Consider the following 24,412-nt stretch of genomic DNA (forward strand, 5'->3'; position numbering starts at 1 on the left):
ATATTCAACTTTTGGCCTAAAAAACATTATTCTAAATTTTAATTAGTAAATTATATAGGTACTTATTGTATTTTGCTGCACTTTCAATTAACTTGATTTTGATTATTAATTTTGGATTTTTTTGGTTTAATTGATTATACTTTTGACCAAAAATAGTCATTGAGTAAAATTATGGGTATGTTTGGTTTGTGTTTGAGAGATGTGTTTTAGAGATAAAAAGTACGAAAACATGTTTGGTTTGGTTTTTTTTAAAAGATGTTTTGGAAAATTATTTTGAGATAGAGTTTTGGAAAAAGTGATTGATTTGATATGTGTGAGAGAGAGATTTGTTTGGAAAACTTGTTTGGTTTACAAGTTTTGAGAAATTTTTTTGGGAAAATTTGTTTGGTTTGATTATTTTTGAAAACTTATTTATAGAGAAAATTTCCCAAAATTTTTTCAGAAAATCAAACCAAACGAGCCCTATAATTTTATTTTTAAAAGCATAACTCATGACGTTTATGTGCATATTTATCATAAAAAAAGTTAATGGTTAAATTAAAATTAATTTGACCAAATTAAAATAAAATCATAAATTAAATTAAAATTGAGATTATAATAACTAAAATGACACAAGTACAAAAATATAAAGACTATGATTATAATTTGCTTAATTTAATTTCACTATTACAAAAACAGTTAAAGATCATACTTTGTCAAATGAAAATGTCTAATTTTTATTCGAAGTGTGATAAAAAAAATTAGATTGATATTTTAATCATACTTAATTTGATTAAGTGTGATAATATTTATTTTTTATGTCACTTTTCAATTAGTGTGATTATATATATATTTTTAATCATATCTTCTAATTAACATGTGTTTAAAGATCACATAAGAAGGATATAAAATATATCATTTTTATTGAAAGTGTGATTAAAAAAATTATTTTTTTTTTTAATCACACATTTAATAAATGAGATAATATTTTTTTTAATCACATATTTTAAATAATTATGATTATATATATTATATATATATCTATACAGAGTCTAAACCCTAACTTAACAGGCCCTCTCACTCTCACTCTCACTCTCCTCTCTTCTATCTCTTCCGCCTCTTAGGTTGTCGCCTCTGGTGGCGCCACCGGTGACCACCACTGCCACCGTCGCCACCACCTCCTCCTCTCTTGCTGCCCTCTCTCTCTTCTCTATTCTCTTCACCGATCTTCACCGGTCGTCTCCACTCTCCTTGTCGGTTCCAAAACCCTAACCCTACCTTCGATTTTCTCCAATCCCTCCACAAGCCACATGTTTGAATCCAGACCCTGCACTCCCCTCAACTGTTTCAGAACCTTTGTCTACAAAGGACTACAGCCGGACTCGTCAGAACGGTGATCTCGAACGGGTTGATTGTGATGAGAAAGATCAGGCGGCAAGGCACATTAATGCGTTGGAAACGAAATCCGAAGATGGACAGTTCATCTTTGTCATAATTTTTCTCTCCATTTTTGTTCAATCGAACCCTCAATCTTCTCTGGTCAGAACTCTGCACCAGATTTGCCGGTTCAGTCCGGCTCCAGGTTCAACCTTGTGGTACACCCCACTCTCCTCTCATTCTCTGCCTCTGTTTTTCACTTTCTTTCTTTTCTTCACTTTCCTCTCAATGAATTCAAGATTCAGATTTCTTTGTTTTGTTTATATTTTCCATTTTTTCCCCTCAGAAACCAAAAGATTGAATCAATAAACGCCTCTCTTATCTCAAATCGAGGTTTAATTTTTTTCCTTCCTGTTGATTTCAAATTCTACTGAAGATTTTTTGTTCTTTAATGTTCATTAGTTAATTGTGTCTGTGAAGCCCCAAACTGACATTGAAGGTCTCTTCTTCGATAGTCTGCAAAGCTGTGTTTGTGAAGCCCCAAACTGACATTGAAGGCCTCAACATTGCCGATGATGTCTCTCAGGTGAGTCAGTCAATTCTTTTTTGTTGAAATTCACAAGAGTTGTCAAGTGGGTACTCGTTATTTCTTAGAGTTTTGATTTTGAACTGGCAAGTTTTTCAAATTGATGATGTGTTAAATTAAATTCAGTAGAGCTTCCTTAAAACTCTAAGAAGAATGAGAATAAGGTTTGAATATAAAATAAGAGGATGAAAATTTTTGGAAGAACAAGAAGAAGAATGAGTATAAGGTTTGGGTGCTTTTTAAAATAAGATTTTCTGTTTAGATTGGATATTAGCACAATGGGGAATCTTTGATTTAATCTACAACCATGGGTTCAAGGAAAATGTCCCGTCCAAACAACATGCTATTCCTGTACTAATATGAATATATTCCTTTACTTTTAAGACTTCTCAAAATCATCAATTTGAATTCTCGGCAATAGAGGCAGGAGAATGGGGGCAGGGCTAAAGCGTTGAGCTCAAGCTTATTTGGTTAGGAGCTTGATATTTAGGGGTGAAAGGTCTTTACTTTTGCTCTCTTTGCAAAGGCAGCCATCACATTGTTTTTAGTTTTAAATAAATGAGAAACCATCAAGAAAAAATAAGAGCATGAGGTTAATACAACTGCCCAAACTTAGCTAAATTTAGCTGTGAAATTTTAGATGGAGACATTTTAATTTCAGTTCACAAAATTTTGATAATGGAAACACATCCAAAGTAACTGGTAAAGCTTTGGGTGGCATTTCTTTTATCTGTATGTTGATTTTTGAGTTATGAGATTTCAAATTCTTTGAGTGTTCATACTGGTTTGTTAATTGTCCAGAAATTACGAAGTTTATTTGTGATTTAAACTTGAATTTATTGTGGTAAAGAAAGATCTATCCTATGTGTGGGCAATGTCCCTTGCTTTGTTCAGCAATTTTTAAGGATAAATAATCTTTAATATACTTGTTCTGCCTCACACTATCCTTGTGAGAGGCTAAAAGACAAAAAAAGGGAGTGTGAATCATTTTACTACACAATATGGAACTCTTGTTGTGAACTGAATTGCCTAAATCATTTTTCTTGTCTTTTGCTTCTTTATGCAATTGACATGATAAGCTGATGACAAATCAATTATTGTACAATCTGTAGCATAACCAAGGACCCATCATCCGGATTCTTCAATTTGTCCAAGTTGAGGTTATATTGGAGTTGGGTGCTGTCATAATCGATTCTAGACCAAGTATAAGGAAGGGTATATTACAAGGCAAATTCTTTTAAAACCGAACTGGATTGGCTGGGTCGATCGGTTGACCTGTTGACCGGTCTAGGTTATGATCTGGATAAACCCTAACCCGTTTTAATTTGAAAACTGGCTTCTTTTTATTCAACCGGCAAAACCTATAGTTAAATTGGATAACCGCATGAATTGGTGTCGGTTTCAGTAAACCGACCGAACCTGAGAGTTTCCAATGTACTTGGTTCAGGCATTGCAAAAATCATTGTTATGGGTCTCGAACACAGCACCTCATTTATGATTACTTGTTCACTTTACCACTAAACCACCATGGTTAACATATATTATTTATTATATCCATTGCATTTTCTTTCAAACACAAGTATAGTTAACTTTTTAAAAAACAAAATATCAATATAAAAGAAAAAAAAAAGAATGTATCTTTATACTTATATTATTATTTAAGTAATTTTTAATATATTTGTAGGGTAATTATGATGCACGGTTCAATTCTGGTGGAACCCGACGGTGTGGAACCAGGGACCCTTGACGAGGTCCTTTTTTTGGTTTAACCAACGGTTTGGGTTTTAGAACATTTTTCAGGGTCACTCTATGGGATTGGGGCTGTGGATGAACTGGGGATCACTTATTGAAAACTAAAATTTATTTTGACTAACCCAAATCTGTAAATATATTATAATTACCAAAGGGTCATTCCTGTCACATGGTCAGCTTATCTAGACCAAATAGTGCCTTTTTTCTTTGTGGATTGAAGTTCATTTTTCCTGTTTACATGCAAATATTGAGTTGTCTTGCTTTCAGCATTTCTTGCTTCTGTTAAAGTTACAAAAACAGTCTTTTCTTTGTCATTTATTCTAGTAGGAGATCGGGTGAAGTTGTATACTGCATGTTTCTCTGTTTGAACTGTTGTTTGATGTTTTTTCATTGCCTTGAGCATTAGTAATAAATTCATTTATCCTGATATTTAAATCCTTCTCTTGACTGTTTGAACTATGTAGTTTTGTTTTGTTTTATTTTCTTGGACAGAGAACTTTGTCCTCTTTGGAGTTGCCTAGGGCTGTTGCTGTTGCAACTGGGCCATCTTCACCTATCTCAGATGGTGGGCCCCCTTCATATGAAAATCAAGAGAGGACTGAAGTAGATACTTTTGATGGAAGTGCCAGTCTTATTCAGCACAATGGTAGGCTGAGGCAAAAGTTTCAGGATCCTGCTCAAGATATTTCAATTCAACTATTGGAGAAATTCTCTCTTGTGACCGCATTTGCTCGGGAAACAACTACACAACTTTTCTGAGATAGTAATAATAGTGATGTTTTTGGTGCTAATGAGAGGAGGAACCATGACCAGACTCCCCATCCTTACCCTAGTATTGTTGCATCCAATGATGTGGAAGAGGTTCCCAATGAAATTCCTATAGCCTCAGATCCCTTGGAGGTAACCTTGAATTTCTTTCACTTTTTTTTTTGTGTAAATATTTTTATTTCAGGGAAATTTATTGTGATTTACATTAGGAAATTCTTGACAATTTTTAGTTTTTTATCTTGTCATTTTTTTGTTTTGAAATGTTACTTGTGTTTTAGTGCAAGCTGGAAAGGGTGCATTTACTAGATCACATGTATAAATGCTTAGTATCAATAAATTTTTTTCATCTTTGCTATTCTTTTGACTTATGTCTGAGTTCAAATCTTATCCTGTATATGCACTTCAGCTACATAATCTACTGACTGATGCTATTGGTTGGTATATGGCATCTATGCACTTGTCATTAGCCTATTGCTGTTTGTAGTCTTTGGATTACTATAGTATTGTTGGTGACTTCCCTGGCTGCCAGTTCAGTTGGTTTTTTTGATAACCTTAGAGTTGAAACTACGCTTTCTTTATATTGTTATTTTAACTTTTTTTGTTGCCTCTTATTATTATTTTATTTTTATTATTATTTTTTTTTGGGTAAATCAAAGAAAGTTACTTGAAGGTTGGAATTATTTTTGATAAAGAGTCAGTGTGATGAGAAAAGATCCGATTTTATCTTTGAGCCCTGCTGGAGACCCCCAGCAGGGGAGACCCCCAGCAACCCCCACCTCCACGTGGGGGGCTGGTAATGGCTGAAATCAAAAAAAAAAAAAAAAAAAAAAAAAAATAGTTTTTGGGCCAATAGGAAGAGACCCCCAGTACCCCCACTGGGGGTCTCATGCATTTTCCTTTATCTTTTGTAAGACTAGAATAATCTTTACAAATAGTTAGTTTATTCATATGCTTTCTAGCGGTTTTTAAATTAATTTGTGTTTTCATTTTTCAAGTTAGAAATTTCTTGGAGAGATGCAAAATTTGGTCAGAATTCAAAACATAGTTTTTCAAGTTTTTTCATTTTTTAACTTATGTAAGCACAGTTAAATTTGTTTTATTTAATTCCTTTGTATATACTTTTGAACATATTTAACTTTCATTTATGAAATATGTGACGTTATTCCATTCAATATGTGGTTGTGATTCAAAGTATAGTATATAGTGTGTATTACATTCTTCAAATGCGTGTACAAAAATAATATTGATTATTCTTCAAATATGTTGAACCCTTTTTTTATCATATGCATTAATTGTGATCAGAAATGCATGTAACGTGTGATCTTATCTTATTATTAATCACAAGTTTTATTAGATATTAATCACACTTAAAATCTGTGATCTAAATGTTTATTATCACAGGTTTTATTAGTTATTAATCACACTTAAAAGATGTGATCTAAACGTTTATTATCACATGTTTTATTAGTTATTATTAATCACACTTAAAAGATGTGATCTAAATGTTATTAATCACACTTAAAACGTGTGATTAAAAATGACCATGTGATTAAAAATGATCATTTTTTAATCGCACTCCCAAATATCACACTTTGACAAAACTTAAAAAGTGTGATTAAATAACATGCATCACACAAAAAAAGTGATCTATTTATGATTTTGTAGTAGTGCGGCCACCACATTTAAAAGAGATGAAAGAGGTAAAAAAATGGTTGAAATTGTGTTTCATTGATCTAACAGTTTTGAAATAATAAAATGGTGAGGAAGCTTAAATGATTCTTGAAAAATAATGATTATAGTACTTACTTTTTCATAATATACTTGACAAATATATATATAGGAAATTAAAATTACATTTTGTTGACTGCACAAGAGTACACTAGTAAGGGGCCTTCATTTTGTTTTTTTATTTTAATTGGATGTTCATGGTGTAAGGATGGGAAGGCGCGACCCTTCAATACCCACCGACACTGGACCATTTCTATACACTATACAACCAATTTAAGCAATATGCGAACAATGTTAAATTAATGAGGTCAGAATATAATATTATCTATTACATTTTATTTTTATTTGTTTAGTGATTTATTATTTTTTATTAATATAATTATAATTTTTTTTACAGGAGACATTTTTTTTTTATTAGGTTCCCTTGTTTTTCAATTGGAAAGATAGGGTAAAGTGGGTTAATCTTGTAGAAAAATTCTCAAAGCAAAACATTCAATATTTTGAAACCACGTTAATATACGATAGAAGGAGGGAAGCATAGCAAAAGAAAGTAGGGCAAAAGAGGAGAAAAGTATAGCAAAAGAAAGTAGGGCAAAAGAGGAGATGGAAGCCTGATTAGGAAAAAGTATATTCCATACCTAAAATGTTAGGTTGAGATGATAAGTTAAAAGTCTTAGATAAAAAAAAAAAATCGTGTTAGACTTCTTTTTGTGCACATGGGGATGTTAGAACTATGGTGAATCGGAAGGCATTTATCGGATTTGTAGAAATGCCTTACACCATTACGGTCAATATGTAATGCTATAGTAATTTATATTTTTGTTTTTATTTATATATTATTTTTTATTATTTATGTAGCATGTTAAATTCTTTTAATAGGTTTTTTGGAATAATTCTTTTAATAGGTTGAATTAGGTGAAAAGGAGACAGATCAAGTAGCTATGGAGGATTTTCTGCATTATTTCCGGAAACTATACCCTGCATATTTGACAGCCTAATAAAAGTATTTCATCCCACGAATCTAATTTTTCTGTGAATACAACATTAGTAACATTCACGAAAATTAGATTCCTGAAATGAAAGACTTTTATTAGCCTGTCAAATATACATGGTATAGCTTCCGAGAATAAACGCAAAAAATCTTCCATAGCTACTTGATCGGCCTCCTTTTCACTTGGTTCAACCTATTAAAAGAATTATTCCAAAAAACCTATTAGACGAATTTAACATGCTACATAAATAATAAAAAATAATATATAAATAAAAATATAAAATACTATGGCATTACATATTGACCGAAAAGAATTATTCCAAAAAACCTATTAGACGAATTTAACATGCTACATAAATAATAAAAAATAATATATAAATAAAAATATAAAATACTATGGCATTACATATTGACCGTAATGGTGCAAGGCATTTCTACAAATCCGATTCACCATAGCTCTGACATCCCCATGTGCACAAAAAGAAGTCTAACATGATCTTTTTTATCTAGGGATTTTACCTTATCATCTCAGCCTAGCATTTTAGGCATGGAATATACTTTTTCCCATTCAAGCTTCCTTCTCCTCTTTTGTCCTACTTTCTTTTGCTATACTTCCCTCCCTCCATTATATATTAACGTGGCTTCAAAATATTGAAAGTTTTGCTTTGAGAATTTTTCTACAAGATTGAACGACTTTACCCCTATCTTTTCAGTTGAAAAACAAGGGAACCCAATAAAGAAAAATAACATGTTTCCTGTAAAAAAAATTATAATTATATTAATAATAAATCACTAAACAAATGAAAATAAAGTATAATAGATAATTCTATGTTCTGACCTCATTAATTTAGTATTGTTCGCATGTTGCTTAAATTGGTTGTATAGCGTAAAGAAATGGTCCAGTGCCGGTGGGTATTGAAGGGACTTTTCATTGGCCGCGACTTCCCATCCCTGCACCATGAACATCCAATTAAAATAAAAGAACAAAATGAAGGCCCCTTGCCAGTGTACTCTTGTGCAGTCAACAAAATGTAATTTTAATTTTCTATATATATATATATTTGTCAAGTGTATTATGAAAAAGGAAGTACTATAATCATTATTTTTCAAGAATCATTTAAGCTTCCTCACCATTTTATTATTTCAAAATTGTTAGATCAATGAAACACAATTTCAACCATTTTTTTAGCTTATTCATCTTTTAAAGGTGGCGGCCGTGTGTTAGAAATTGCATGTGGTTTAGGCGATTAAACTGTTTATAAATCATGTATCTCATGGAATCATATCATGAAATTGTGAACTACATACGTAATGTTTTGGAAATGATTTCGTTTTGAGAAAGGGGTAAATAAGATGGTAAATCTATATAGGGGGTGTGGTTGTGGTTAATTACCTGCGCCTTTAAGTGCCTTCCTTCCAGTTAGGAGCCCGTAAAGTGGCTTTTGGTAGTGCTTGAGAACCTATTTGCAGACACTAGCCTTGAGAATTTACGGCATTGTATTTATTGTCCTGTTTTTTTGTTTCAAAGGAAGTGTTTGGGATGTGGTTTTGGAACTCTTGCGTGGCATTGTTTCAAAAAGGATAAAACCTCATATTTCTGGGCATAGCTTTTCATATGCATCCACCGTGTGACATTGTTAACTGTCATACATGTCATTAAGTTATCTCTACTGGGCTTTATGCTCACCTTATGTGGAAACAACTTTTAGGTGTTGATGGCGTACCTCCGCCAAGATGAGAGCTTGGGAGGATCTTGGAGCTTAAGGTTCGTTTTGTTTTACTTTCTTTTGTATAGTCATGGGCTTTCTTGTATTGGGCCTTGACCCACTTTTGTTGTAATAGTTAGAATATAAAAATGAAGGAATTTAAGGTTGGGATTTAGGAAGATGAAGAAGAGAGAAATTTTATATATGTTGAATAATCATCTTTTCTTAACTCTATGTCAGCAAAATATATATACAAACCCTAACATAGCAATATGATTATTGTACCCTCAACTTACGTAAATATTAACAAGAGAACAAAAATAAGTATTCTAACACTCCCCCTCAAGTTGAAGCATAGAGATCAAACGTGCCTAGCTTGACGGATAAATGATGAAACGAATGCTAAGCCAAAGGCGTGGTTAGAATATTACCCAATTGATTTTTAGAACGAACATGAGTCACAAGTTGCTTACAAAGTAAGAGATCACGAATACAACGGTAATTAACTTCGATATGTTTGGTGCGTTCATGAAACTTGGGATTATTGGCAATGAAGATAGCAGCATGATTGTCACAAGACATGTTAATAGGAGTGGGAGCAGAAACTCCAAAATCCCGGAGAAGAGATTGAACCCATAGCATCTCAGAAGCTGTATGAGCCATGGCACGGTACTTAGCCTTGGCACTAGAACGAGCAACAACAGTCTGTTTCTTGCCATGCCAAGTAACAAGATTACTACCAACAACGGTATAATAGGCTGAGGTGGAACGTTGGTTAGTCTTAGTACCAGCCTAATCAGCATCACTGAAGCCAATGATAGACAAGAAGGAAGATGGGCGATAGAGCAAACCCCGACCTGGAGCACTCTTCAAGTATTGCAAGAACGACACACAACCACAAAATGGGGTTGGTGAGAGAATGCATAAACTGACTGACCACACTCATGGCATATATAATATCGTGGCGAGTGATAGTTAGATAGATTAACTTTCCAACCAACCGATGATAACAATCAATATTGGGAAATAAGTCCCCAGCTTCACCATCAAGCTTGACATTAGAATCCATGGGAGTATCACTAGGGCGAGTGCCTAACAGGTCAGTCTTAGTAAGAAGATCAAGAACATAATTCTGTTGAGAGAGAAACAAGCTCTGAGAAGAACGGGTAACTTCATTCCCAAGAAAATACCAAAGATGGCCCAAGTCTTTGGTGTGAAATTGTTGGACCAAATACTGCTTCATATCAGCAATACCAATGGAGTAACTCTTTGAAATGATGATATCATTCACATAGACAATGAGAACATTACTGCAAGGAGGTGAGTGGCGAACAAAAACATAATGATCAAAAGTGGAACAGTGAAATCCATAGCCAAGCACAATAGCACTGAAACAATCAAACCAAGCACGAGGGGATTGCTGAAGACCATACAAGGCCTTCCGCCATCGACAAACAAGATGCTCTTGGCCGGGAACAACATAGCTAGGGGGCTGATCCATATAGACTTCCTCTTGGAGATCACCATGAAGAAAGGCATTCTTGATTTCAAGTTGATATAAAGGCCAAGACTTATTAATTGCAACAGAGAGAAGAATCCAAACAGACAGGTGAGAAAGTCTTCAAGTAATCAATATTATAGGTTTGTGTGTAGCCTTTAGCTACCAGGCGAGCCTTAAGTTGCTCAACAGTTCCATCAGGAAGATACTTTACAGTATAAATCTAACGACAACCCATAATAGATTAGCCAGACAGCAGAAGGGTAAGTTCCCACGTCTGATTCTGATGAAGAGCATGTATTTCCTCATCTATTGCATGCTTCCAACCATAGATAGACAGCCTCCTAATAGGAGTGGGGAATGGAAATACTAGACAAGCTACAAGCGAAAGAGTGAAGACCATAAGAGAGGCAATCATAAGAAATGAAATTAGCAATAGGACGTTGAGTGCAAGTTCGTTTACCTTTGCAGAGTGCAATTGGAAGGTCATCAGAGGGCATATCGGCAGGTGGAACAGGGACCTCAGACGAAGGAGATGAACTGGTCAGGCCATAAGACACAATGTGACAAGCTTGAGAGCGCTGATAAACCTGAAAAGGAGGGTTAGAAGCGAGAGGAGAGGGAGAGGATATAGGAGTGGAGTAGGAAAGAACACACGAGGGAAAAGTAGGAGTGAGAGAGGTTGACTTCCCTCACGACAAGAGAGAAGATCAGTAGATAATTGTTGCCCAGAGGAAGAAAAAAAAGTAGTAAACTCAAAAAAAGTAACATCAATACTGACAAAATACTGACATGACTTAGGATGATAACACCGGTACCCTTTTTGAGTACGAGAATAGCCTAAGAACACACATTTGTAGGCACGAGGAGATAACTTATCCAAACCGGGGTTAAGAACATGGACAAATCCCACAACCAAAAACGTGAGGTGACAAGGGAAACAGAGACAATGTGGGATATAACAGAGAATAGGGAGATGTGTGTACAACACTAGAAGGCATGAGGTTAATAAGAAAACAAGCAGTAAGAACTGCGTCGCCCCAAAACTTTTTGGGAACATGCATATTAAACATCAATGTGCGAGCAACATCTAACAAATGGCGGTGTTTCCGCTTTGCAATACCATTTTGAGGAGATGTATGAGAACAACTAGTTTGATGAATAATACCACAAGCATCACAAAAGGTAGTCACAATAGACTGGACATATTCTAAGGCATTATCAGACTGAAATATTTTAATACGTTTTCCAAATTGAGTAAAGATTGCATTATAAAACTTAGCAATGATAAAAGAGAAATTAGATATCTGTTTCATTAAAAACAATCAAGTCATCCGAGAGTAATCCTCCACAAAAATAACAAAATAATGAAAGTTCTACAAGGACCCCAGATATCTGTATGGACAAGAGCAAACGACTTAAAACACACGACTACCACTACGATTAGGAAAAGAACTACGGTGATGCTTTCCAAATTGACAAGCTTCACACTCAAGTTGAGAAGCATGACTCAAAGCAGGAACAACTAACTTGAGCTTGGCCAAGGAGGGATGACCCAGCGAAAATGCCACTGAAGAGGAGATACAGTTGCACTCAACACAACAGACGGAGGGTTAGGAGAGGGTTCCGTGTCCAAAAAGTATAAGCCATCCTTCTCATGTCCCCAACCAATCATCCTCTTGGTTTAGAGGTCTTGCAAAACACATGAAGTAGGAGAAATGGTTATTGAACAGTGGAGAGATTGAATCAATTGGCTAATAGACAATAAATTAAATGGAAACTTAGGAACATAAAGACCCGAAGGTAACAAAAGAGACGGAGTGGGGTGAAGAGGACCTTGACCATTGACTAGTTGAGAAGATCCATCAGCGAGTATAATAGAATGGTCAACATGTAAGAGTATCAAAACGTGAGGAATTACCAGAGATATGGGAACTAGCACCAGAGTCTAGGAGCCAAGGCTGGGTGGACTTAACCACACGTGCTATATTACTTGAACTAGCCATAGTAGCAGTAGACGATGAAGGTAAACTAGGCCGGAGAGATTGGGCAAGAGCAGTAAGCTCACTAATCTAAGTAGTGAGTGTCTAATGAGAATCAATCAGAGAAGCAATAGAACCGATGGAAAGCAAGGAGGACTGTAAGGATGGGGCATCCATAACCTAATGGACATGGTCAGGTTTACCACTTCTGCCAACACCAAGGTTCAGTATGACGTTGGGAACCACAATGAGTACACTTGTGATCACCACGTGTGCGAGAACTAGGTCCACTACTACATCCACCCTTGAAACTACCACGAGAACCACCACCATGCGAACTAGCCACATGAGAGCCCCGTGAACCAGAATAAGAGCCTCGTTGAGCAGATGGCCAAAAAAACCCCTCGAGTAGATCCACACTACTCGAGACTAATACAAAAGATGACAAGGTAGAGGACCTAGAGGTAGGTTGTGCCTGTTCTAAAGAAGAACGTAATAGTCGAGAATAGGCATTAGCAGCAGAAGGTAAAGTCTTACTGGCAAGATTCTGATCCTTGAACCCCCACAATTCAGGATCTAAGCTGGAGAGTAAAGAAGCCATCATAAACTCCTCTCAATGTTCCTTCTGTTTGTTCACATTAGTAGTGAAGGGTCAATGCTGCAATAATTGATCCCACAAGATCTTGAGACTACTATAATAATCGGGAAGGGACCAGCCAGATTGGTTCATAGCAAAAATTTGCCCATATAGCTCATATACCTGAGAGACATTACACTTATTCAAAAAGGATTCAACAAAGTAGTCCCAAATTTCCTTAGAGGTATCACAAAATTCCACGGTAGTAGCAACATATGGTTCCAAGCTATGCCAGATCCAACCTATAACACAGGAAACCTTACTACCCCAATCATCATAAGCTTTGTCATCAGTGGCTGGAGGGAGTTCGCTAATGAGATGGGATTTCTTCTTATCACATAATAAAATTTTTGCAGCATGGGCCCAAGCCAAATAATTGGCACCATTCAATTTCTTGGTAGTAATAGATTTGGGCATGTCATCATCTTTACCCACAGCCAAAGCCTTAGTCTATGTTTCAGCCATGACAATCAATCACACACAATACTCAACACAAGAGTACGAATGTAGCAGAATCCCTACAAATAGGAATTACTCACACCAATTAGCACTTACAACAATGAGAATAAACACTAGACCTGTTCAATCGACGAAACAAATTTGGACCCAAACTCAACCCAAAAAACCCCAATCCACCAACACAAATCAACACTTTAAGATCAAACAGTCCTTGCTAGATAATTTTTGGCCCCTATACAATAAGTTTCAGTAGGTAGAAATTGGAAAATAACACTGCCGAACATGTACAGTCCAGAAAGAGGCCAAAATCGAATCAAATATCAACCCAACAATAGTAAATCAACAAAATAATAGCAAATAACACTCGGGGAGTGTATTTCGACTCCTAGAGATAGGATTTCAGCAGGTAGATTCAACAAAAACCAGTCCCAAATTTAGATTTGAAGATTGACACCAAAAAAATTAAGAAGAGGGAAACTGGAGGCTTATAACTAGCCTGGGATACATTTCAGCACACCCTCCTGGACCACAACATACAGTAGCTGGACAAACAGCACACCAATCACAGGCCTAACCAAGCTTTGATACCAAAAAAATCGAAAAGCATTCGAAAATAGAAAACTCACACCAGGGATGGTCAAAAAATTTCACAAAAATCACCATAAATCTGAGGAGGAAATTTCGAATCTAGGTGTGAAGGATCTGTTTGTACAATGCCAACATCATCGTATGACTGATAACATCAGCATGTCTTGGTCATCTCTAATCGATCTCCAGCGTCTGTAGAAACCTTTCTAATGAAGAATAGATTGCTCTGATACCAAGTTACAATGTGAAATGAAGGAATTTAGAGTTGAGATTTAAGAAGAGAATAAGAGAGAAATTTTATATATGTTGAATAATCATCTTTTCTCAACTCTACATCAGCAAAATATATATTCAAACCCTAACAAAGCAATATGACCATTGTACCCTCAACTTACGTAAATATTAAGAAGAGAACAAAAATAAGTATTCTAACAGTGACCAAGCTAAGTCTTGGAGACTTGTAGCCTATAGGGCATGAACTTGCATTTATGTACTATTGTCCTTATAGATCACATGCTATAGATTCATGTTTCAGGATCGATGAATGTATTAATGCGTGTGATGTTATTTTGTAAAACTCAAAGGACATTTATGAATGGAGTATAGTTTTGGAGATGTTTCTAGTATCATAATCATTGAGATTTATTAAGCTTCTGCATGTTTGTTGAGGAATATAATGGGTAGTTCTGTGTCTATATTTTTGGGGCGTGACAGTTATTAAGGTTGGCCTCCACAGGGAGTACCTCATATCTTTCTGGAGAGAGAAAACGCATTGAAGAGTGAGAAGAAAGAAAAAGAAGGCAAGAGAATACATAGTGTTTATGTAAGCATTTGGTGGGGGATCTCAAGGTGGGATGGGTAAGCTAGACCTGGTGGAGTTCAATTCAAACGGATTGAGATGGTGGAGGATGCAATTTGAGCTATCAGAGAATTACACTTTTAATTTTCTTTGTTTTCTCTGCATACTTAAGTAATCATTTCATTTCTTTCACACAGTTTGCCAAATGGAATGGAATGTTAGGGATAGGTTTGCTTTTCTGTTCGGTACTAACCATGATTCTTGGGTCCACCACTGGATTTAACAGAAATTATCATTTTGATTTATTAGAAGGTTCATGTACATTTCTTATGAGGCAGCTGTGTTGTAACTTTTATCTGATTCAAGCATCATGTTATGAACTATGTTGGAAGTAGTTTTAAATTGTATGCATAGCTATTCCTATTTTAGAAATTTTTTTTTCCTTATTGAAAATTTTTTCTTTTCCTTTCTGCAATTTTTTTTTTCTATAGAAATATTCAAATCTCCCCCCTTGTTTCTGATGACTATGTTCTTGAAGGACTGTGTTATTTACCTTCTTATTCCGTAAACTTGGCTTCCTGATGTAGCTTGAAGGTGAAGAAGCCCAGCACTCAGCTAAAAAGTGACTTGAATGTGAAAAAGCTCGTAGAGAGCAACTGCTGATGTGTCAGAACACTTATCAGCAGGAGAGAAAGGAGAGGTGGTTGGTGATATGTCAGCTCATGGTGGCAGCACTCGAGGAAGAATGCCAAGGATCAGTTCTGTTGATGCTATGGAGAACTGGGCTAATCAACACAAGGAAAAGAAACTTTACATTGTGTTAATAAGGCATGTATTAATTACTTTCTTGCTTTCTTTTTTTATATTTGTATATTTTAATTTCTTTCAAACACTTAACCTCTAATTAAGATTACTTGTGACAGCTATTTTAATATATCTATATATATATATATTTTGTGTATTTTGTTCTCCTTTTTTTTTATTTATTTAATTTTTTATACTGATGATGAGTGGAAAACTTCAAAAATAATTTAGACATATGTGGTGGAATTTATTTCCTTTTAATCACCAGTCTTCCTGCAGCCTCCATGGATTGATACGTGGTGAAAACATGGAGCTTGGACGGGATTCTGATACAGGCGGTCAGGTAGCTTCTGGCCATGATTTTCTTTCTACAAATTCTTGTTGACATGGTTTTGTGTGACACCTACATTATCAAGATCTGAAAAATGTATCTCATGGGGAGTTCTTGCTTATTTTCTTTGGTAGTCAGGTTAAGTATGTTGTAGAACTTGCCAGGGCCCTAGGCGAAATGCCTGGAGTTTATTGGATCGATTTGTTGACAAGGCAAGTATCAGCACCAGATGTAGATTGGAGTTATGGTGAACCAACAGAGATGCTAAACTCAAGGAACCTGGAAAATGACATCCATGAAACTGGTGAGAGCAGTGGTGCTTATATAATTCGTATACCATTTGGCCCAAAAGATAAATATATTCCCAAAGAGCTCCTTTGGCCTCATGTTTCTGTATTTGTGGATGGTGCACTTTGCCACATCATACAGATGTCCAGAGTTCGTGGTGAGCAAATTGGTGGTATGGAACCAGTCTGGCCCGTTGCCATCCATGGACATTATGCAGATGCAGGTGACTCTGCTGCTCTTCTGTCAGGAGCTCTAAATGTACCAATGTTCTTTACTGGCCACTCACTTGGACGAGACAAGCTTGAACAACTTTTGAAACAAGGACGACAGTCAAGGGACGAAATAAATGCTGCATACAAAATAATGTGACGTATAGAGGCTGAGGAATTATCCCTTGATGCCTCTGAAGTAGTCATCACCAGCGCTAGACAGGAAATAGAAGAGCAATGGAGGTTGTATGATGAATTTGATCCAATATTAGAGCGCAAACTAAGAGCAAGGATTAAGGGCAATGTGAACTGTTATGGCAGGTCCATGCCTCACATGGTTGTAAGTACCAAGATTGTCTTCTTGTTAAACCAATGTGGCTCCATTCAGTAGCTAAATCAGACACTATTTGATTATTGTTGGTTCTCTATTTGGTTGGTTTGGTCATTTCACACTATTTGCTGCTTGTACATGCATATTCAAAATTGTCATATTGGTATTAGGTGATGCGTCATGGAATGGAATTTAATCACATTGTTCCACAAGATGCTGATATGGTTGGGCAAACTGAAGGAAATGAAGATAGTCCACCTATTTGGTCTGAGGTTTGAACAATTCTTTGTTCTCTAAATCTCTTCCTTTGTGACAGAGACAATCATTTATGTTGTTGACTTGATTGTCCAAGTTACTTTCTGCTGCAGAAAATCAGCCAATAAACATATTTCTGATCATGGTAATTTTTGTTTTGCAGATAATGCGTTTCTTTTCCAATGCTTGCAAACCTATGATGCTTGCACTTGCCAGGCCAGACCCGAAAAAGAATATTACTACATTAGTCAAAGCTTTTGGAGAATGCAAGCCATTGAGGGAACTTGCTAACCTTTTATGTTCAAACTTTGAGTTGCCTTTGATGATTAATACATCTATATGATTTTGTGAGCTGTTGAAAAGGCTTAGTCAACTGAAGTATCTTTTTCAGTTCTGTGACTACACCTTTGCATTTCTGTTGTTGCAGACATTAACAATGGGCAACCGTGATGCTATTGATGAAATGTCTAACACAAATGCAACTGTTCTTCTTTCAATATTAAAACTTATTGACAAATATGATCTGTATGGTCATGTGGCATATCCTAAACACCACAAGCAGCCTGATGTTCCTGACATATATCATCTGGCAGCAAAAACAAAGGTATCTTTTTGCAAATCATAAATTGAATTGTGATACGAGAAGGGTTATCTTTTGCACTTCCATGAAGCAAAATGATTAAGAATGGTTGAATAAATCATGCTACAGTTATTCTGTCAATACATTTGCACATATGGTTTTTTGAAGTGTCATATTTTAATGCCCTCTAAATTTCCTTCTTTTTTCCCTTTTTTCCTCAGTGCTTTGTTTGCTTTGTATAGCATCCATAAAAAAAGGATTGGAGAAAGAATTTGACATTGGTCACCATGCTCTTAACATATAGTATTTGTTCGGTAGTGAGTTATATCATTGACATGAAAGATCATCATATAGGTATCAAATGGTTAAGCAACTTCTATTGTTGTATGATGTCATCCATGTGATCAGGGACGGAGTCAGCAATTTTGTTTATCAAGGTAAGTGTAGCCAAAAAAAAAAGTTAGCTTTTGATAGAAGAAATTTCTTACATAATAATTATGAAAGAAATAGTAATAAGAGGTAATTGGTCAATATCAGTTGTTTCCTAATAGTTATTTAAATTAATTGGTTCATATAATGTACACAATTAAAAATTAAAAAAAAAAAGAATCCTTTGTGAACAACAAATGACATTTACATATTGTGTAAAACCAAACCAATAGAATATACGTAATATGTGAAATAGTTGGGGGTGATTCCATATACATTGTAAGAATACTCTTGAAATGTGAAATAGGTTTCAGCTCCAGAGGGATTTCTAACCACCCTCAATAATGAGGAATAGCTCCTACGTTTGAATTGGGATGCCAGAGAGGAAGGGGCTGTTATTGACAGAGCACTGCCCGCATCTTCAAGCCGTAACTGTAAATGCCAAATATTGTGATCCTGTGCCAGATATACATGACCAAATGAATTATTCATTGTAGAGAACGATAGGGAAGTAGGGGAATATAGATCGAAGATAACTCACTTTGCATCTTGATGCGCTGCTTAATGCCGTATATGATGAAATGGAGGGGCATCTTGTTATTGTTATTGTTGTTAAATATCATTTTTATTTTTCACTTTGGTTATAGATATATGTAAGTAAAAGAATATGACTGGGGTAAATAAGTAGTTGTAATTATCTGATTATGTTTTTCTTTTTATTTTATTTTTCTATGCGCAGTATCATTTGTGATGATATTACTCTATTATTTTTCTAGTTTGACTTCTCATTCTAACGAACATTTTTTTAGGGTGTCTTCATCAATCCAGCTTTCATTGAGCCATTTGGGCTCACTCTTATTGAGGTGCTTGCCATTACTTTATTGATTGCAAAGCTTTATGTTTCACTTCTTCATTCATGAGCTAATCCAAGGTTAGCTCTTTTTACTGAACAGGCAGCAGCTCGTGGTGTGTCTATGGTTGCCACAAAAAATGGAGGTCCAGTTGATATTCATCGGGTGTGTCCATTGTTGGAACCTTATTGCTTAAGGCTGTGTTTGGATGATGGATTTGGAAAGGGAAAGGAAAAAGGTTAGGGAAATGGAGAAAAAATTTAGCTTTATCCGTCACTTTTTTCCTCTCCCTTCCCAAATCCCTACACAAATCCATGATTCAAACATGGCCTAAAAGGATTTTTTGATTTGATATTTGGAGTTGTAGCAAGATGAACTGTCATCCTAGTTTTTCAGTACTGACCATGGCTTAATTCCGCATTCTATTGCTGATTCTCTTCTGAAACTTGTTGCAGATAAGCAACTTTGGGCAAGATGTAGACAGAATGGACTGAAAAATATTCAATTTTTCTCATGGCCGGAGCATTGTAAGACATACTTATCTTGAATTGCCATCTGCAAACCAAGGCAGCCTCAATGGCAAAAAAGTGATGATGGATTTGAAAATTCAGATTCAGATTCACCCAGTGATTCCTTTAGGGATATCAAGGATCTATCTTTGAACTTAAAGATGTCAATTGAGGGAAGTGGAACATTTGATAATGCTTTAGATTTTGAAGATCATGCTACTGATGGAAAGAGCAGAGTAGAGAATTCAAGTTTGACATTGTCAAAGGGTACGGAAGAAAACCGACAAAAGGCTGGCTACATGGAAAAAATAGACCATAATATGAGCAAGTCTCTAATATTAAGACGGAGGAAGTCAGCCTTTGTCATTGCAGTGGATTGTGATATGACTTCTGATTTTCTTGATATCATCAAAGTGATTGTTGAGGCTGCTGGTCCGGGCAAGAGTGTGGGCTCTATAGGCTTCGTATTGTCAATGGCCTCGTGCATAACTGAGATATTCTCTCTTCTGAAGTCAGGAGGCTTGAGTCCGATGGACTTTGATGCTTTTATATGCAACAGTGGTAGTGAACTCTACTATCCATCCTCAACTTCTGAAAATGGCCCTTTTGGGCTTCCTATCAAAACAGATTTAGACTACTACTCGCACATTGATTACCGTTGGGGTGGAGAAGGTTTGAGGAAAACATTGGTTGGTTGGGCTGCGTCAGTCAATGACGAAAAGGGAGTAGAAGGAGGACCAGTGGTTGCTGAAGATGAATCAGGATCGGCTAAACATTGCTATTCATTCAAAGTGAAAGACCCAGCATTGGTAAATTGTATCTGCAATTTGTTTGTGGAAAGCTTCCCCAGTCCACTAGTCAATTTGAATGCTTATTTTAAACTGTCACTTCCTAAATCAATTGACATATTGGTTGCCATGCACTTGTAATTTTAGTACTTAATTTGTCTTTGTAGGTTCCTCCTGTTAAGGAACTACGGAAATCGATGCGAATTCAGGCTCTAGGAAGTCATGTTATCTATTGTCAGAATGGTACAAAGATGAATGTGATCCCTGTGCTGGCTTCTCGATCCCAGGCCCTCAGGTGTGTTGTGGTTGTCATCTTTTCCCCGTTCAATATCGTTCTTTTTTATGTTTTGTTGTTTTTGTTTTTTTTTCTTGGGTAGCATTTTGTTACAAAAATAAAGAGATTACAATATAGGTCAGCTCACGTACCCATACACATCATCCATAAACATAAACACACAAATGGAAAGCAGCACAAAGAGCATTAATGTGGTCACTTTTTTTTTTTTAAGTAGACAATCTTTCAACCAGTCTTGCAAGGTCTTTGTTATTCTTATTGATAGTAGCATACTCTTAGCGCGCTATCAAGTGATTGTGGTTTTACTTTGCAGCATGGTATCAATCGGGTACAGAAATTTTCTACAACTATATCACTGTGCTCGACATGTTTGTCTGGTTAGACTTATAATCATTTTGGATACACTCACATGCTCTTATCTTACCTATGTTACATGGATTCGGGTGAGTATCGGGTGCGGATGCGTGTCCAAATGTCGGACTTTCCTAAACTTAAATATTAGATATTGGGATATGTATCTAAAATTAAGTACGGGGAAATATCCTGCACACTTATAGTGTATATATTATATAATATTCTTATATAAGATAATGTAAATTATTTAGAATACTTGAAATTAAATAAGATTTGCTAGAAATATAGAATTTCTCTTTTCCATTCATGTTAGAGGTAAGAAATATTTCTTTTACTGAAAAATGTGAGCTACTCTTTTTTCTTCTTCTTCTTCTTCTTTTTTTTGTTTTTTTTGTTTTTTTTTTCAAACATCATATAGGATGAGTGTCTAAATTGAGTATGGGTGCAAGACACATCCACACCCTTACCCATGTTATATCCCGTGTCCATGGGTACTGTGAGGAAATAGAAGAGTCCACGTAATAGAATATCTTTATATACACATAATTTTGTAGGAACCCATATTGTGCTAGGTAGAGTCAAGTTTATTGATAATCCGTGGTGTTTTTGTGATTCTCATAATCTATGTAGCATAGATACTACACACAATGCAACACAACGATGTTAAAAAAAATACTAGATACGGCATGGTTGGGACACCTTAAATTTTTTATTTTTATTTTTTTATATTTAAAATATCTAAGTATGTTGAAAAATATGTAACATAACACTAATTACATATAAAAAAATCACACATGTCATAACTTAAACATTTAGATATCATTCATATAACAATAACATCCTAAAGAATGCAAAACAATTATAGAACATTGCAATTCATGTTTTAAATATTTCAAAAATATTTGTAGTGTGCATACGTTGTGTTATGAAGAATGCAAAACATTGTTATTATTCATCGCGTGTGATGTGTTTATAGGATTCAAGAAGTATCACTAAAATGTCCTTGAAATGTGGATAAGGAGTCCAATGTTATGAATATGATTTTTTAAATAAGACATTGAAGAAGTGTTGGACATGCTTTATAAGTGTTCAAAGAGTGTTGGTGTCTGACATGACACACTTCCTCCATGGAAGTGTTCGTGCTTTTTAGGTCTGAATCGATTTGTTTGATATATCACTCATCTGTTGATATGTTTTGGTCATGTAAGGATGTTCGAAGTAGTGTTTCCTGCCCCTGGTTTGGTTAAATTAAAATGAGAAGTTAACCAGATAATGTTCAAATTTTGGTATGCATCTTATGTTCCAGTTACACAGATTCACTTAGTTAAGTGCTTTGGGTGATTGGAATGATACGTGAATTTTGAATCACGAGAAGGTTTTGTAAGGTTCGTCAATTATCTTTTTGCATTACTTATGACTGAACTCAGTATGCCTGTTTGGAAATATCTCATTTTTATGCTTTCAACGGTATTGAGACTAAAACAGTAGCTTGTTTTAAAGTTCATCTGCAGTACATGCAGCTCTGAATTTGCTGTACAATTGCAACTAGTTATCGAAATTCAAGACTATTATGAGTAAAAGTTGTGAAAACTAAAAAGATTTGTGTACACAATGCCAAGGCAATTTCACATCCCTATGCATCCGGGTGAACTTTTCATTTTTGTTTATTCTTTTTGTGAAAACATCTCTCCTGCATTTTGATTGGGGTTTCAACATTTTTGTTTTCTTTTTATGAAATAATTTTCGGTGGTGCTACATGCACCAATTGGTATACTAATTAGTGTGTACAACATATACTATGAAATTATCATTTCAAAATTATGACTCTACCCATTATACAAATTATAAATACTCAACCTCTAAAATTATGTCACATCATCTGTTTATACACTAATTGGTATACCGATTGGTGCATATAGTATTATTCAATAATTTTAGGAGACCGTCTTCCATAATAATTGTACTTTCCTTGCAGGTACGTGTATGTCTGATGGGAGGTAGAATTGTCAACTATAGTGGTCTTTGTGGGAGAAAGCGGGGACACAGATTATGAAGGATTAATTGGTGGAATACACAAAACTGTGATATTGAAGGGAGCTTGCAGCGGTGCACACAAATTGCATAGTAACAGAAACTATCCTCTCGAATATGTTAAGCCATTTGACAACCCCAATCTTGTTGAGTCTGAAGGGTGCAACAGCTGCAATGTCAAAGCATCTCTGCAAAAGCTAGGTGTTCTAAACGGATAGAAATTAACTAGTTTATGCTTTCCTTATATTTATGAGAGCGTCCCATATCACTATTCCCGCTAGTTGCTTTTGGCTTCTGATTCTAGTAACTACATAGAATTCCAATTACTGTTAAATCAAAAGCCCGCTGGTTCTTGCCGAATGAAAACTTACACAAATCATCCTTGTTATGTTTTAGGTCTCCCGGTTCATGAATAATTTTGTGGTAGTTCTTTTCTTTTATAGCTCTAGTGTTATTCTGTATCCATTTCTCTCTTTTTTTTTTTTTTTTTTTTCTTCCAGATGCGTAGTTGGATATTTTTTCTTTGTTGAATGGTATATGAGCACAGTGAGTTGGATGATTCTATTATGTTATTACATTGTTTTTGCAAGAAGAATCTATGGTTTCAGTGCAATTCCATCAATTTCTTATCAATTGTGCTAATGCTAAATTTTTTTACAATGGTTACCAAAATATCAACTTCGACAACACAATGCTATCTGTCAAATCTCTATGGCATCAAATTTGACTATGATGACCAAAATATGTTGAATTTTAGCATGAATTATTTAAATTCACTATAGTCTGCCATAAAAATATTTCATCATATATTGTCTTATATATGTGTATATATATATATATATGTATATATATATTAGTATAACAAAATAAAATTTAATAAATTATTTTTAAAAATATAAACCTTCATATCAAAACATTTTCAAATATAATTTGAATACATTCTAACTACTTAGAGAAGACTTGCTTATTGGACTTGCTCTATCATGATTCGTGACTACACAACTTCAACATCATTAAGAATCATAAAATAAATTATTCTCTCACCCTTAAGTCCCTTACCGAAGATAAAGGTTGGATACAGGAGTGAGACCATATATAATATAAGGTGAGTTTTACATTTGTTTTTTTCTTGATCTCCTTATATATCCCGTGTTTGGTTGCTCCGGATATAGAGAGTCCTGATCTATGTTATATATTAAGGAAAATGGGGATTTTAATCTCAAGCTTTGTGGGAGCTCCAATCTTCGAATCTAAATTTTCTGATTTTTTGATTTAAAAAAAAAAAATTTTTTTAGTACTTATCAACTTCTCCCAACTCCAAAGTCTTATCATCATAATAACACTTTAATGCATTAAGAACAAGCATAAAAAAAATTCTTTGAAATCAAACACATATGAATTCCTTAAAAAGTCCCAACACATTTATGTATGCTATATATTAAGCAAAATAAGGTTTTTAACCAGCCTTGTGGGAGTTTCAATCTCCCAATTAAAAAAAAAAATCTTA

General features: G+C 35.1%; 1 pseudogene across 1 annotated transcript; it reads left to right on the forward strand.

Moving 5' to 3' along the window:
• Positions 1-1,053: 1,053 nt before the first annotated feature.
• On the forward strand, positions 1,054-23,289 carry LOC114289015 (putative sucrose-phosphate synthase 1; annotated as a pseudogene). The gene is made up of 14 exons (XR_014344413.1): positions 1,054-1,574; positions 1,837-1,942; positions 4,187-4,594; positions 15,438-15,678; positions 15,934-15,997; positions 16,124-16,822; positions 16,984-17,085; positions 17,232-17,363; positions 17,496-17,672; positions 18,887-18,940; positions 19,031-19,166; positions 19,384-20,246; positions 20,393-20,520; positions 22,850-23,289. The product of XR_014344413.1 is annotated as a putative sucrose-phosphate synthase 1 (transcript).
• The last annotated feature ends 1,123 nt before the right edge of the window (positions 23,290-24,412 follow it).

The sequence above is a fragment of the Camellia sinensis genome, chromosome 11, assembly GCF_055761805.1.
Source record: "Camellia sinensis isolate YWXY chromosome 11, ASM5576180v1, whole genome shotgun sequence".
Classification (NCBI taxonomy): domain Eukaryota; kingdom Viridiplantae; phylum Streptophyta; class Magnoliopsida; order Ericales; family Theaceae; genus Camellia; species Camellia sinensis.